General features: G+C 49.7%; 1 protein-coding gene across 4 annotated transcripts in view; it reads right to left on the bottom strand.

The window, feature by feature from the left end:
• FAM161A (FAM161 centrosomal protein A) overlaps positions 1-16,884 on the bottom strand; it is a 74,331-nt gene that overhangs the window by 12,903 nt on the left and 44,544 nt on the right. The window lies entirely within an intron of this gene.

Below are 16,884 nucleotides of genomic sequence, written 5' to 3'. Positions count from 1 at the left end.
TAACTACAGATCACATACACACCATAAAGAAATAGCAAGAGGCCGAAAGAGAATGTAATGTATAAACACAACAGTATCAGTCAAGAAAAAATAAGATTTTACTTACCGATAAATCTATTTCTCGTAGTCCGTAGTGGATGCTGGGACTCCGTAAGGACCATGGGGAATAGCGGCTCCGCAGGAGACAGGGCACAAAATAAAAGCTTAAGGATCAGGTGGTGTGCACTGGCTCCTCCCCCTATGACCCTCCTCCAAGCCTCAGTTAGGATACTGTGCCCGGACGAGCGTACATAATAAGGAAGGATATTGAATCCCGGGTAAGACTCATACCAGCCACACCAATCACACCGTACAACTTGTGATCTGAACCCAGTTAACAGTATGATAAACGCAAGGGAGCCTCTGAAAAGATGGCTCACAACAATAATAACCCGAATTTTTGTAACAATAACTATATACAAGTATTGCAGACAATCCGCACTAGGGATGGGCGCCCAGCATCCACTACGGACTACGAGAAATAGATTTATCGGTAAGTAAAATCTTATTTTCTCTGACGTCCTAGTGGATGCTGGGACTCCGTAAGGACCATGGGGATTATACCAAAGCTCCCAAACGGGCGGGAGAGTGCGGATGACTCTGCAGCACCGAATGAGAGAACTCCAGGTCCTCCTCAGCCAGGGTATCAAATTTGTAGAATTTAGCAAACGTGTTTGCCCCTGACCAAGTAGCTGCTCGGCAAAGTTGTAAAGCCGAGACCCCTCGGGCAGCCGCCCAAGATGAGCCCACTTTCCTTGTGGAATGGGCTTTTATTGATTTTGGCTGTGGCAGGCCTGCCACAGAATGTGCAAGCTGAATTGTACTACAAATCCAACGAGCAATCGTCTGCTTAGAAGCAGGGGCACCCAGCTTGTTGGGTGCATACAGGATAAACAGCGAGTCAGATTTTCTGACTCCAGCCGTCCTGGAAACATATATTTTTAAGGCCCTGACAACGTCAAGCAACTTAGAGTCCTCTAAGTCCCTGGTAGCCGCAGGTACCACAATAGGTTGGTTCATGTGAAATGCAGAAACCACCTTAGGTAGAAATTGAGGACGAGTCCTCAATTCCGCCCTGTCAGAATGAAAAATTAAGTAAGGGCTTTTATATGATAAAGCCGCCAATTCTGACACACGCCTGGCTGAAGCCAAGGCTAACAGCATCGACACCTTCCATGTGAGATATTTCAAGTCCACAGAGGAAAGTGGTTCAAACCAATGTGACTTTAGAAAACTCAACACCACGTTGAGATCCCAAGGTGCCACTGGAGGCACAAAAGGAGGCTGTATGTGCAGCACCCCTTTTACAAATGTCTGAACTTCAGGTACTGAAGCCAGTTCTTTCTGGAAGAAAATCGACAGGGCCGAAATTTGAACCTTAATGGACCCTAATTTTAGGCCCATAGACAGTCCTGTTTGCAGGAAATGAAGGAAACGACCCAGTTGAAATTCCTCTGTAGGGGCCCTCTTGGCCTCACACCACGCAACATATTTACGCCAAATGCGGTGATAATGTTTTGCGGTTACGTCTTTCCTGGCTTTGACCAGAGTAGGAATGACTTCTTCTGGAATGCCTTTTTCCCTCAGGATCCGGCGTTCAACCGCCATGCCGTCAAACGCAGCCGCGGTAAGTCTTGGAACAGACAAGGCCCCTGCAGTAGCAGGTCCTTTCTTAGAGGTAGAGGCCACGGTTCGTCCGTGAGCATCTCTTGAAGTTCCGGGTACCAAGTCCTTCTTGGCCAATCCGGGACCACGAGTATAGTTCTTACTCCTCTCCTTCTTATGATTCTCAGTACTTTTGGTATGAGAGTCAGAGGAGGGAACACATACACTGACTGGTACACCCACGGCGTTACCAGAGCGTCCACTGCTATTGCCTGAGGGTCCCTTGACCTGGCGCAATATCTGTCCAGTTTTTTGTTTAGACGTGACGCCATCATGTCCACCTTTGGTTTTTCCCAACGGTTTACAATCAGGTGGAAGACTTCTGGGTGAAGTCCCCACTCTCCCGGGTGAAGGTCGTGTCTGCTGAGGAAGTCTGCTTCCCAGTTGTCCACTCCCGGAATGAAAACTGCTGACAGTGCTATCACATGATTTTCCGCCCAGCGAAGAATCCTTGCAGCTTCTGCCATTGCCCTCCTGCTTCTCGTGCCGCCCTGTCTGTTTACGTGGGCGACTGACGTGATGTTGTCCGATTGGATCAACACCGCCTGACCCTGAAGCAGAGGTTTTGCTTGACTTAGGGCATTGTAAATGGCCCTTAGTTCCAGAATGTTTATATGAAGAGATGTTTCCATGCTTGACCACAGGCCCTGGAAATTCCTTCCCTGTGTGACTGCTCCCCAGCCTCTCAGGCTGGCATCCGTGGTTACCAGGATCCAATCCTGAATGCCAAATCTGCGGCTCTCTAGTAGATGAGCACTCTGCAGCCACCACAGGAGAGACACCCTTGTCCTTGGCGACAGGGTTATCCGCTGATGCATCTGCAGATGCGATCCGGACCATTTGTCCAGTAGATCCCACTGAAATGTTCTTGCATGGAATCTTCCGAATGGAATCGCTTCGTAAGAAGCCACCATTTTTCCCAGGACCCTCGTGCACTGATGCACTGAGACCTGGCCTGGTTTTAGGAGGTTCCTGACTAGCTCGGATAACTCCCTGGCCTTCTCCTCCGGGAGAAACACCTTCTTCTGGACTGTGTCCAGAATCATTCCTAGGAACAGTAGACGTGTCGTTGGAATCAGCTGCGATTTTGGAATATTTAGAATCCACCCGTGCTGACGTAACACTACCTGAGATAGTGTTACTCCGACTTCTAACTGTTCCCTGGATCTTGCCCTTATCAGGAGATCGTCCAAGTAAGGGATAATTAAAATGCCTTTTCTTCGTAGAAGAATCATCATTTCGGCCATTACCTTGGTAAAGACCCGAGGTGCCGTGGACAATCCAAACGGCAGCGTCTGAAACTGATAATGACAGTTTTGTACTACAAACCTGAGGTACCCTTGGTGAGAAGGGTATATTGGGACGTGGAGATAAGCATCTTTGATGTCCAGAGACACCATATAGTCCCCTTCTTCCAGGTTCGCTATCACTGCTCTGAGTGACTCCATCTTGAATTTGAACCTTTTTATGTAAGTGTTCAAGGATTTCAGATTTAAAATTGGTCTCACCGAGCCGTCCGGCTTCGGTACCACAAACAGCGTGGAATAATACCCCTTTCCTTGTTGCAGGAGGGGTACCTTGATTATCACCTGCTGGGAATACAGCTTGTGAATGGCTTCCAAAACTGCCTCCCTGTCGGATGGAGACTTTGGTAAAGCAGACTTCAGGAACCGACGAGGGGGAAACGCCTCGAATTCCAGTTTGTACCCCTGCGATACTACCTGTAGAATCCAGGGATCCACTTGCGAGTGAGCCCACTGCGCGTTGAAATTCTTGAGACGGGCCCCCACCATATCTGAGTCTGCTTGTAAAGCCCCAGCGTCATGCTGAAGACTTGGCAGAAGCAGGGGAAGGCTTCTGCTCCTGGGAAGCGGCTGCATGGTGCAGTCTTTTTCCTCTTCCTCTGCCCCGGGGCAGAAAAGAGTGGCCTTTTGCTCGCTTGTACTTATGGGAACGAAAGGACTGAGTTTGAAAAGACGGTGTCTTTTTCTGCTGATGTGGAGTGACCTGGGGTAAAAAGGTGGATTTTCCAGCCGTTGCCGTGGCCACCAGGTCCGATAGACCAGCCCCAAATAACTCCTCCCCTTTATACGGCAATACTTCCATGTGCCGTTTGGAATCCGCATCCCCTGACCACTGTCGCGTCCATAACGCTCTTCTGGCAGAGATGGACATAGCACTTACTCTTGATGCCAGGGTGCAAATATCCCTCTGTGCATCACGCATATATAGTAATGCATCCTTTAAATGTTCTATAGTTAACAAAATATTGTCCCTATCCAGGGTATCAATATTCTCAGTCAGGGAATCCGACCATGCGACTCCAGCACTGCACATCCAGGCTGAGGCGATTGCTGGTCGCAGTATAACACCAGTATGTGTGTATATACTTTTTAAGATATTTTCCAGCCTTCTATCAGCTGGTTCTTTGAGGGTGGCCGTATCAGGAGACGGTAACGCTACTTGTTTAGATAAACGTGTGAGCGCCTTATCTACCCTAGGGGGTGTTTCCCAACGCGCCCTAACCTCTGGCGAGAAAGGATATAATGCTAATACTTTTTTAGAAATTAGCTGTTTTTTATCGGGGGAAACCCACGCTTTTTCACACACCTCATTTATTTCCTCTGACTCAGGAAAAACTATTGGTAGTTTTTTCTCACCCCACATAATACCCTTCTTTGTGGTACTTGTAGTGTCAGAAAGGTTCAATGCCTCTTTCATTGCCGTGATCATGTAACGTGTGGCCCTACTGGACATTACGTTTGTCTCGTCACCGTCGACACTAGACTCAGTATCTGTGTCAGGGTCTGTGTCGACCCACTGAGGTAACGGGCGTTTTAGCGCCCCTGACGGTGTCTGAGACGCCTGGACAGGCACTAATTGATTTGCCGGCTGTCTCATGTCGTCAACAGTTTTTTGCAAATTGCTGACATTATCACTTAATTGTTTAAATACAATCATCCAGTCAGGTGTCGACTCCCTAGGGGGTGACATCACCAACACAGGCAACTGCTCCGCCTCCACATCATTTTCCTCCTCATACATGTCGACACACGCGTACCGACACACAGCACACACACCGGGAATGCTCTGATAGAGGACAGGACCCCACTTAGCCCTTTGGAGAGACAGAGGGAGAGTCTGCCAGCACACACCCAGCGCTATATATATATACAGGGATAACCTTATATAAGTGTTACTCCCTTATAGCTGCTGTTAATATATTTATTTGCTGCCAAACGTGCCCCCCCCTTCTCTTTTTTACCCTGATTCTGAAGCTGGACTGCAGGGGAGAGTCAGGGAGCCGTCCTTCCAGCGGAGCTGTGAGGGAAAATGGCGCTTGTGTGCTGAGGAGATAGGCTCCGCCCCTTCACGACGTCCTTATCTCCCGCTTTTTCTGTGTAAAATGGCAGGGGTAAAATACATCCATATAGCCCAGGAGCTATATGTGATGTATTCTTTTTAGCCACCTAAGGTATATACTGTAATATTGCGTCTCAGGGCGCTCCCCCCCCAGCGCCCTGCACCCTCAGTGACCGGAGTGTGAAGTGTGCTGAGAGCAATGGCGCACAGCTGCGGTGCTGTGCGCTACCTTAGTCTGAAGACAGGATCGTCTTCTGCCGCCGATTTCACCGGACCTCTTCGTCTCTTCTGGCTCTGTAAGGGGGACGGCGGCGCGGCTCCGGTGACCCATCCAGGCTGAACCTGTGATCGTCCCTCTGGAGCTAATGTCCAGTAGCCTAAGAAACCCGATCCACTCTGCACTCAGGTGAGTCCGTTTCTTCTCCCCTTAGTCCCACGATGCAGTGAGCCTGTTGCCAGCAGGACTCACTGAAAATAAAAAATCCTAAACTAAACTTTTATTCTAAGCAGCTCAGGAGAGCCACCTAGATTGCACCCTTCTCGGCCGGGCACAAAAATCTAACTGAGGCTTGGAGGAGGGTCATAGGGGGAGGAGCCAGTGCACACCACCTGATCCTTAAGCTTTTATTTTGTGCCCTGTCTCCTGCGGAGCCGCTATTCCCCATGGTCCTTACGGAGTCCCAGCATCCACTAGGACGTCAGAGAAATAAGAATTTACTCACCGGTAATTCTATTTCTCGTAGTCCGTAGTGGATGCTGGGTACTCCGTAAGGACCATGGGGAATAGACGGGCTCCGCAGGAGACTGGGCACTCTAAAAGAAAGATTAGGTACTATCTGGTGTGAACTGGCTCCTCCCTCTATGCCCCTCCTCCAGACCTCAGTTAGGGAAACTGTGCCTGGAAGAGCTGACACAACAAGGAAAGGATTTGGAATCCAGGGTAAGACTCATACCAGCCACACCAATCACACCGTACAACTTGTGATAACTATACCCAGTTAACAGTATGAACAACAAATGAGCCTCATTAACAGATGGCTCATAACAAAACCCTTTAGTTAAGCAATAACTATATACACGTATTGCAGAGAGTCCGCACTTGGGACGGGCTCCCAGCATCCACTACGGACTACGAGATATAGAATTACCGGTGAGTAAATTCTTATTTTCTCTGACGTCCTAGTGGATGCTGGGTACTCCGTAAGGACCATGGGGATTATACCAAAGCTCCCAAACGGGCGGGAGAGTGCGGATGACTCTGCAGCACCGCATGAGCAAACTCAAGGTCCTCCTCAGCCAGGGTATCAAACTTGCAGAATTTTGCAAACGTGTTTGACCCCGACCAGGTAGCAGCTCGGCAAAGTTGTAATGCCGAGACCCCTTGGGCAGCCGCCCAAGAAGAGCCCCCTTCCTTGTGGAATGGGCTTTTACTGATTTAGGATGCGGCAGTCCAGCCGCAGAATGTGCAAGTTGAATCGTGCTACAGATCCAGCGAGCAATAGTCTGCTTAGAAGCAGGAGCACCCAGCTTGTTGGGTGCATGCAGGATAATAGCGAGTCAGTATTTCTGACTCTAGCCGTCCTGGAAACATAGATTTTCAGGGCCCGGACTACGTCCAGCAACTTGGAGGCCTCCAAGTCCCGAGTAGCCGCAGGCACCACAATAGGTTGGTTCAAATGAAACGCTGATACCACCTTAGGGAGAAATTGGGGACGAATCCTCAATTCTGCCCTGTCCCTATGGAAGATCAGATAAGGGCTTTCACATGACAAAGTCGCCAATTCTGACACACGCCTAGCCGAAGCCAAGGCCAAATATATATATGACCACTTTCCACGTGAGATACTTCAACTCCACGTTCTGAAGTGGCACAAAACAATGTGATTTTAGAAAATCCAACACTACGTTGAGATCCCAAGGTGCCACTGGAGGCACAAAAGGGGGCTGAATATGCAGCACTCCCTTAACAACGTCTGAACTTCAGACAGCGTCTTTCCTAGCCTTTAACAGCGTAGGAATCACTTCATCTGGAACGCCCTATTCCGTTAGGATCCGGCGTTCAACCGCCAAGCCTTCCAACGCAGCCGCGGTAAGTCTTGGAACAGACAGGGCCCCTACAGTAACAGGTCCTGTCTGAGAGACAGAGGCCACGGGTACTCCGAGATCATTTCTTGTAGTTCTGGGTACCAAGTTCTTCTTGGCCAATCCTGAACTACGAGTATAGTTCTTACTCCTCTTTTACGTACTATCCTCAGTACCTTGGGTATGAGAGGAAGAGGAGGGAACACATCAACCGACTGGTACACCCACGGTGTCACTAGTGCGTCCACAGCTATCGCCTGAGGGTCTCTTGACGTGGCGCAATACTTTTTTAGCTTTTTGTTGAGGCGGGACGCCATCATGTCCACCTGTGGCCGTTCCCAACGGTTCACAATCTGCGTGAAGACTTCTGGATGAAATCCCCACTCTCCCGGGTGGAGGTCGTGCCTGCTGAGGAAGTCTGCTACCTAGTTTTCCACACCCTGAATGAACACTGCTGACAGTGTTAGCACGTGATACTCCGCCCATCGGAGAATCCTTGTGGCTTCTGCCAACGCCATCCTGCTTCTTGTGCCGCCTTGTCGGTTTACATGGGCGACAGCCGTTATGTTGTCTGACTGAATCAGCACCGGCTGGTTTTGAAGCAGGGGTTCTGCTTGCCTTAGGGCATTGTAAATGGCCCTTAGGTCCAGAATATTTATGTGTAGGGAAGTCTCCTGACTCGACCATTGTCCTTGGAAACTTCTTCCCTGAGTGACTGCTCCCCAACCTCGGAGGCTTGCATCCGTGGTCACCAGGACCCAGTCCTGAATGCCGAATCTGCGGCCCTCGAGAAGATGAGCACTCTGCAGCCACCACAGCAGAGACACCCTGGCCCTCGGGGACAGGGTGATCAGCCGATGCATCTAAAGATGCGATCCTCACTTGTCTAACAGGTCCCACTGAAAGTTCCTTGCATGGAACCTGCCAAAGGGAATTGCTTCTTAAGAAGCTACCATCTTTTCCAGGACTCGCGTGCAATGATGCACCGACACCTGTTTTGGTTTCATGAGGTCTCTGACCAGAGATGACAACTCCTTGGCCTTCTCCTCCGGGAGAAACACCTTCTTCTGTTCTGTGTCCAGAAACATGCCCAATATCAGCAGACGCGTCGTAGGAACCAGCTGCGACCTTGGGATATTCAGAATCCAGCCGTGCTGTTGTAGCACTTCCTGAGATAGTGCTACTCCGATCAACGACTGCTCCTTGGACCTCGCCTTTATAAGGAGATCGTCCAAGTGCGGGATAATTATAACTCCCTTCTTTCGAAGGAGTATCATCATTTTGGCCATTACCTTGGAACACACCCTCGGTGCCGTGGACAGACCAAACGGCAACGTCTGGAATTGGTAATGGCAGTTCTGTACCACAACCTTGAGGTACTCCTGGTGAGGTGGGTAAATGGGGACATGTAGGTAAGCATCCATGATGTCCAGTGATACCATGTAATCCCCCTCTTCCAGGCTTGCAATAACCGCCCTGAGCGATTCCATTTTGAACTTGAACTTTCTTATATAAGTGTTCAAGGATTTCAAATTTAGAATGGGTCTCACCGAACCGTCTGGTTTCGGTACCACAAACATTGTGGAATAATAACCACGTCCCTGTTGAAGGAGGGGAACTTTTATTATCACCTGCTGGAGGTACAGCTTGTGAATTGCCGCCAGTACTACCTCCCTGTCCTGGGGAGTAGCTGGCAAGGCTGATTTGAGGTAACGGCGAGGGGGAGACGCCTCGAATTCCAGCTTGTATCCCTGAGATACCACTTGTAGAACCCAGAGATCCACCTGTGAGCAAACCCACTGGTCGCTGAAGTTCCGGAGACGCGCCCCCACCGCACCTGGCTCCGTCTGTGGAGCCCCAGCGTCATGCGGTTGACTTAGTAGAAGCAGGGGAGGATTTTTGTTCCTGGGAACTAGCTGTCTGGTGCAGCTTTTTCCCTCTCCCCCTGCCTCTGGGCAGAAAGGAAGCCCCTTTGATCTGCTTGCCTTTCTGAGGCCGAAAGGACTGTACCTGATAGTACGGTGCTTTCTTAGGTTGTGAGGGAGCCTGAGGTAAAAAATAAGATTTTACTCACCGGTAAATCTATTTCTCGTAGTCCGTAGTGGATGCTGGGAACTCCGAAAGGACCATGGGGAATAGCGGCTCCGCAGGAGTCTGGGCACAACTAAAAGAAAGCTTTTAGACTACCTGGTGTGCACTGGCTCCTCCCACTATGACCCTCCTCCAAGCCTCAGTTAGGATACTGTGCCCGGAAGAGCTGACACAATAAGGAAGGATTTTGAATCCCGGGTAAGACTCATACCAGCCACACCAATCACACCGTATAACACGTGATACCATATCCAGTTAACAGTATGAAACATAACTGAGCCTCTCAACAGATGGCTCATAACAATAACCCGTTAGTGAACAATAACTATGTACAATTATTGCAGACAGTCCGCACTTGGGACGGGCGCCCAGCATCCACTACGGACTACGAGAAATAGATTTACCGGTGAGTAAAATCTTATTTTCTCTAACGTCCTAGTGGATGCTGGGAACTCCGAAAGGACCATGGGGATTATACCAAAGCTCCCAAACGGGCGGGAGAGTGCGGATGACTCTGCAGCACCGAATGAGAGAACTCAAGGTCCTCCTCAGCCAGGGTATCAAATTTGTAGAATTTTGCAAACGTGTTTGCCCCTGACCAAGTAGCAGCTCGGCAAAGTTGTAAAGCCGAGACCCCTCGGGCAGCCGCCCAAGATGAGCCCACCTTCCTTGTAGAATGGGCTTTAACTGATTTAGGATGCGGCAGTCCAGCCGCAGAATGCGCCAGCTGAATTGTGCTACAAATCCAGCGAGCAATAGTCTGCTTAGAAGCAGGAGCACCCAGTTTGTTGGGTGCATACAGGATAAATAGCGAGTCAGTTTTCCTGACTCCAGCCGTCCTGGAAACATAAATTTTCAAGGCCCTGACTACGTCCAGCAACTTGGAATCCTCCAAGTCGCTAGTAGCCGCAGGCACTACAATAGGTTGGTTCAAGTGAAAAGCTGATACAACCTTAGGGAGAAACTGGGGAGGAGTCCTCAATTCTGCCCTATCCATATGGAAAATCAGATAAGGGCTTTTAAGTGACAAAGCCGCCAATTCTGATACACGCCTGGCCGAAGCCAAGGCCAATAACATGACCACTTTCCACGTGAGATATTTTAGATCCACGGTCTTTAGTGGCTCAAACCAATGTGATTTTAGGAAATTCAACACCACGTTGAGATCCCAGGGTGCCACTGGAGGCACAAAAGGGGGCTGAATATGCAGCACTCCTTTTACAAATGTCTGAACTTCAGGTAGTGAAGCTAGTTCTTTTTGGAAGAAAATCGACAGAGCCGATATCTGCACCTTAATGGAGCCTAATTTTAGGCCCATAGTCACTCCTGCCTGTAGGAAGTGCAGAAATCGACCCAGCTGAAATTCCTCTGTTGGGGCCTTATTGGCCTCACACCAAGCAACATATTTCCGCCATATGCGGTGATAATGCTTTACAGTTACATCTTTCCTGGCTTTAATCAGCGTAGGAACGACATCCTCCGGAATGCATTTCTCCTTTAGGATCCGGTGTTCAACCGCCATGCCGTCAAACGCAGCCACGGTAAGTCTTGGAACAGACAGGGCCCCTGCTGCAGCAGGTCCTGTCTGAGCGGCAGAGGCCATGGGTCCTCTGAGATCATCTCTTGAAGTTCCGGGTACCACGCTCTTCTTGGCCAATCCGGAACCACGAGTATTGTCCTTACTCCTCGTTTTCTTATTATTCTCAGTACCTTTGGTATGAGAGGCAGAGGAGGGAACACATAAACCGACTGGTACACCCACGGTGTCACTAGAGCGTCCACCGCTATCGCCTGAGGGTCCCTTGACCTGGCGCAATATCTCTCTAGTTTTTTGTTTAGGCGGGACGCCATCATGTCCACCTGTGGTATTTCCCACTGGTTTACAATCATTTGAAAGACTTCTGGATGAAGTCCCCACTCTCCCGGGTGGAGGTCGTGCCTGCTGAGGAAGTCTGCTTCCCAGTTGTCCACTCCCGGAATGAACACTGCTGACAGTGCTAGCACATGATTTTCCGCCCATCGGAGAATCCTTGTGGCTTCTGCCATTGCCGTCCTGCTTCTTGTGCCGCCCTGTCGGTTTACATGGGCGACCGCCGTGATGTTGTCTGACTGGATCAGTACCGGCTGGTGTAGAAGCAGGGGTTTTGCCTGACTTAGGGCATTGTAAATGGCCCTCAGTTCTAGAATATTTATGTGTAGGGAAGTCTCCTGACTCGACCATAGTCCTTGGAAGTTTCTTCCCTGTGTGACTGCCCCCCAGCCTCGAAGGCTGGCATCCGTGGTCATCAGGACCCAGTCCTGTGTGCCGAATCTGCGGCCCTCTAGAAGATGAGCACTCTGCAGCCACCACAGCAGAGACACCCTGGTTCTTGGAGACAGGGTTATTAGCCGATGCATCTGAAGATGCGATCCGGACCATTGGTCCAACAGGTCCCACTGAAAGATTCTGGCATGGAACCTGCCGAAAGGAATTGCTTCGTAAGAAGCCACCATCTTTCCCAGGACTCGCGTGCAGTGATGCACCGACACCTGTTTTGGTTTCAGGAGGTTTCTGACTAGAGACGACAGCTCCATGGCTTTTTCCTCTGGGAGAAACACTTTTTTCTGGACTGTGTCCAGAATCATTCCCAGGAACAGTAGACGTGTCGTCGGAACCAGCTGTGACTTTGGAATATTTAGAATCCAACCGTGCTGGTGTAGCACCTCCTGAGATAGTGCTACTCCTACCAACAACTGCTCCTTGGATCTCGCCTTTATTAGAAGATCGTCCAAGTATGGGATAATTAAAACTCCCTTTTTTCGAAGGAGTATCATCATTTCCGCCATTACCTTGGTAAACACCCTCGGTGCCGTGGACAGACCAAACGGCAGCGTCTGGAATTGGTAATGGCAATTCTGTACCGCAAATCTGAGGTACTCCTGGTGAGGATGGTAAATGGGGACATGCAGGTAAGCATCCTTGATGTCCAGGGATACCATGTAATCCCCCTCGTCTAGACTTGCAATAACCGCCCTGAGCGATTCCATCTTGAACTTGAATTTTTTTATGTATGTGTTCAAGGATTTCAAATTTAAAATGGGTCTCACCGAACCGTCCGGTTTCGGTACCACAAACAGTGTGGAATAGTAACCCCGTCCTTGTTGAAGTAGGGGCACCTTGACTATCACGCGCTGGGAATACAGCTTGTGAATTGCCTCTAACACAGCCTCCCTGTCCGAGGGAGTTGCTGGCAAGGCTGATTTGAGGAAACGGCGGGGGGGGAGACGCCTCGAATTCCAGCTTGTACCCCTGAGATACTACTTGAAAGATCCAGGGATCCACCTGTGAGCGAGCCCACTGATCGCTGAAATTTTGGAGGCGGCCCCCCACCGTACCTGGCTCCGCCTGTGGAGCCCCACCGTCATGCGGCGGACTTGGAAGAAGCGGGGGAGGACTTTTGCTCCTGGGAACTAGCTGTTTGTTGCAGCCTTTTTCCCCTACCTCTGCCTCTGGACAGAAAGGACCCGCCTTTTCCTCGCCTGTTTTTCTGGGTCCGAAAGGACTGTACCTGATAAAACGGCGCTTTTTTAGGCTGTGAGGGAACATGGGGTAAAAATGCTGACTTCCCAGCTGTCGCTGTGGAAACGAGGTCCGAGAGACCATCCCCGAATAACTCCTCACCCTTATAAGGCAAAACTTCCATGTGCCTTTTGGAATCTGCATCCCCTGTCCACTGCCGGGTCCATAAGCCTCTCCTAGCAGAAATGGACAATGCACTCATTTTAGATGCCAGCTGGCAGATCTCCCTCTGTGCATCTCTCATGTATAAGACTGAGTCTTTTATATGCTCTATGGTTAGCAGAATAGTGTCCCTGTCAAGGGTGTCAATATTTTCTGACAGGGAATCTGACCACGCAGCGGCAGCACTGCACATCCATGCTGACGCAATAGCTGGCCTAAGTATAATGCCTGTGTGTGTATATATAGACTTCAGGATCGCCTCCTGTTTTCTATCCGCAGGCTCCTTCAGGGCGGCCGTATCCGGAGACGGAAGTGCCACCTTTTTAGACAAACGTGTGAGCGCTTTATCCACCCTAGGAGGTGTTTCCCAACGTGCCCTATCCTCTGGCGGGAAAGGGAACGCCATTAGTAATTTTTTTGAGATTATCAATCTTTTATCAGGGAAAGCCCACGCTTCTTCACACACTTCATTTAATTCTTCAGATGGGGGAAAAAATAAGAATTTACTTACCGATAATTCTATTTCTCGTAGTCCGTAGTGGATGCTGGGAACTCCGTAAGGACCATGGGGAATAGCGGCTCCGCAGGAGACAGGGCACATCTAAAGAAAGCTTTAGGATCACCTGGTGTGCACTGGCTCCTCCCCCTATGACCCTCCTCCAAGCCTTAGTTAGGATACTGTGCCCGGACGAGCGTACACAATAAGGAAGGATTTTGAATCCCGGGTAAGACTCATACCAGCCACACCAATCACACTGTACAACTTGTGATCTGAACCCAGTTAACAGCATAATAGAGAAGCCTCTATAAAAGATGGCTCACTACAACAATAACCCGAATTTTTTGGTAACAATAATTATGTACCAGTATTGCAGACAATCCGCACTTGGGATGGGCGCCCAGCATCCACTACGGACTACGAGAAATAGAATTATCGGTAAGTAAATTCTTATTTTCTCTGACGTCCTAGTGGATGCTGGGAACTCCGTAAGGACCATGGGGATTATACCAAAGCTCCCAAACGGGCGGGAGAGTGCGGATGACTCTGCAGCACCGAATGAGAGAACTCCAGGTCCTCCTCAGCCAGGGTATCCTCAGGGTATCAAATTTGTAGAATTTTACAAACGTATTTGCTCCTGACCAAGTAACTGCTCGGCAAAGTTGTAAAGCCGAGACCCCTCGGGCAGCTGCCCAAGATGAGCCCACCTTCCTTGTGGAGTGGGCATTTTAAGATTTTTGGCTGTGGCAGGCCTGCCACAGAATGTGCAAGCTGAATTGTACTACAAATCCAACGAGCAATCGTCTGCTTAGAAGCAGGAGCACCCAGTTTGTTGGGTGCATACAGGATAAACAGCGAGTCAGATTTTCTGACTCCAGCCGTCCTGGAAACATATATTTACAGGGCCCTGACCACGTCAAGCAACTTGGAATCCTCCAAGTCCTTAGTAGCCGCAGGTACCACAATAGGTTGCTTCATGTGAAATGCAGAAACCACCTTAGGTAGAAATTGAGGACAAGTCCTCAATTCTGCCCTGTCAGAATGAAATATTAAATAAGGGCTTTTATATGATAAAGCCGCCAATTCTGACACACGCCTGGCTGAAGCCAGGGCTAACAGCATCGTCACCTTCCATGTGAGATATTTTAAGTCCACAGTGGTGAGTGGTTCAAACCAATGTGACTTTAGGAAACTCAACACAACATTGAGATCCCAAGGTGCCACTGGAGGCACAAAAGGAGGCTGTATATGCAGTACCCCTTTTACAAATGTCTGAACTTCAGGCACTGAAGCCAGTTCCTTTTGGAAGAAAATCGACAGGGTCGAAAATTGAACCTTAATGGACCCTAATTTTAGGCCCATAGACAGTCCTGTTTGCAGGAAATGGAGGAAACGACCCAGTTGAAATTTCTCTGTAGGGGCCTTCTTGGCCTCCCACCACGCAACATATTTTCGCCAAATGCGGTGATAATGTTTTGCGGTTACGTCCTTCCTGGCCTTGACCAGGGTAGGGATGACTTAATCTGGAATGCCTTTTTCCTTCAGGATCCGGCGTTCAACCACCAAGCCGTCAAACGCAGCCGCGGTAAGTCTTGGAACAAACAAGGCCCCTGCTGGAGCAGGTCCTTTCTTAGAGGTAGAGGCCACGGTTCGTCCGTGAGCATCTCTTGAAGTTCCGGATACCAAGTTCTTCTTGGCCAATCCGGAGCCACGAGTATCGTTCTTACTCCCCTTTGCCGTATAATTCTCAGTACTTTTGGTATGAGAGGCAGAGGAGGGAACACATACACTGACTGGAACACCCACGGTGTTACCAGAGCGTCCACAGCTATTGCCTGAGGGTCTCTTGACCTGGCGCAATACCTGTCCAGTTTTTTATTGTGGCGGGACGCCATCATATCCACCTTTGGTTTTTCCCAACGGTTCACAATCATGTGGAAGACTTCTGGATGAAGTCCCCACTCTCCCGGGTGTAGATCGTGTCTGCTGAGGAAGTCTGCTTCCCAGTTGTCCACTCCCGGAATGAACACTGCATACAGTGCTATCACATGATCTTCCGCCCAGCGAAGAATCCTTGCAGCTTCTGCCATTGCCCCCCTGCTTCCCGTGCCGCCCTGTCTGTTTACGTGGGCGACTGACGTGATGTTGTCCGATTGGATCAATACCGCCTGACCCTGAAGCAGGGGTTTCGCTTGACTTAGGGCATTGTAAATGGCCCTTAGTTCCAGAATGTTTATATGAAGAGATGTCTCCAGGCTTGACCATAAGCCCTGGAAATTCCTTCCCTGTGTGACTGCTCCCCAGCCTCGCAGGCTGGCATCCGTGGCCACCAGGACCCAGTCCCGAATGCCGAATCTGCGGCCCTCTAGAAGATGAGCACTCTGCAACCACCACAGGAGGGATACCCTTGTCCCCGGTGACAGGGTTATCCGCTGAAGCATCTGAAGATGCGACCCGGACCATTTGTCCAGTAGGTTCCACTGGAAAGTCTTGCGTGGAATCTGCCGAATGGGATTGCTTCGTAGGAAGCCACCATTTTTACCCAGAACCCTTGTGCATTGATGCACTGAGACTTGGTTCGGTTTTAGGAGGTTCCTGACTAGCTCGGATAACTCCCTGGCTTTCTCCTCCGGGAGAAACACCTTCTTTCTGGACTGTGTCCAGGATCATCCCTAGGAACAGAAGACAAGTCGTCGGAACCAGCTGCGATTTTGGAATATTGAGAATCCAATCGTGCTGCCGCAACACTACCTGAGATAGTGCTACACCGACTTCCAAGTGTTCCCTGGATCTTACCCTTATCAGGGAATCGTCCAAGTAAGGGATAACTAAAATTTTCTTCCTTCGAAGGGATATCATTTCGGCCATTACCTTGGTAAAGACCCGGGGTGCCGTGGACCATCCCTACGGCAGCGTCCGAACTGATAGTGACAGTTCTGTACCATAACCTGAAATACCCTTGGTGAGAAGGGTAAATTTTGACATGAAGGTAAGCATCCTTGATGTCCCGAGACATCATGTAGTCCCCTTCTTCCAGGTTTGCAATCACTGCTCTGAGTGACTCAATTTTGAATTTGAACCTCTGTATGCAAGTGTTCAAAGATTTTAGATTTTAGATTTTAAAATCGGTCTCACCGAGCCGTCTGGCTTCGGTACCACAATAGTGTGGAATAATACCCCGTTCCCTGTTGCAGGAGGGGTATCTTGATTATCACCTGCTGGGAATACAGCTTGTGAATGGTTTCCAAAACTGCCTCCCTGTCAGCGGGAGACGTCGGTAAAACAGACCTTTGGAAACGGCGAGGGGGATACGTCTCGAATTCCAATTTGTACCCCTGAAATATTACCTGAAGGATCCAGGGGTCTACTTGCGAGTGAGCCCACTGCGCACTGAAATTCATTGAGAACGGGACCCCACCGTGCC

The sequence above is a fragment of the Pseudophryne corroboree genome, chromosome 4 (assembly GCF_028390025.1).
Source record: "Pseudophryne corroboree isolate aPseCor3 chromosome 4, aPseCor3.hap2, whole genome shotgun sequence".
Classification (NCBI taxonomy): Eukaryota; Metazoa; Chordata; class Amphibia; order Anura; family Myobatrachidae; genus Pseudophryne; species Pseudophryne corroboree.
This window is presented reverse-complemented; position numbering and strand designations above follow the sequence as displayed.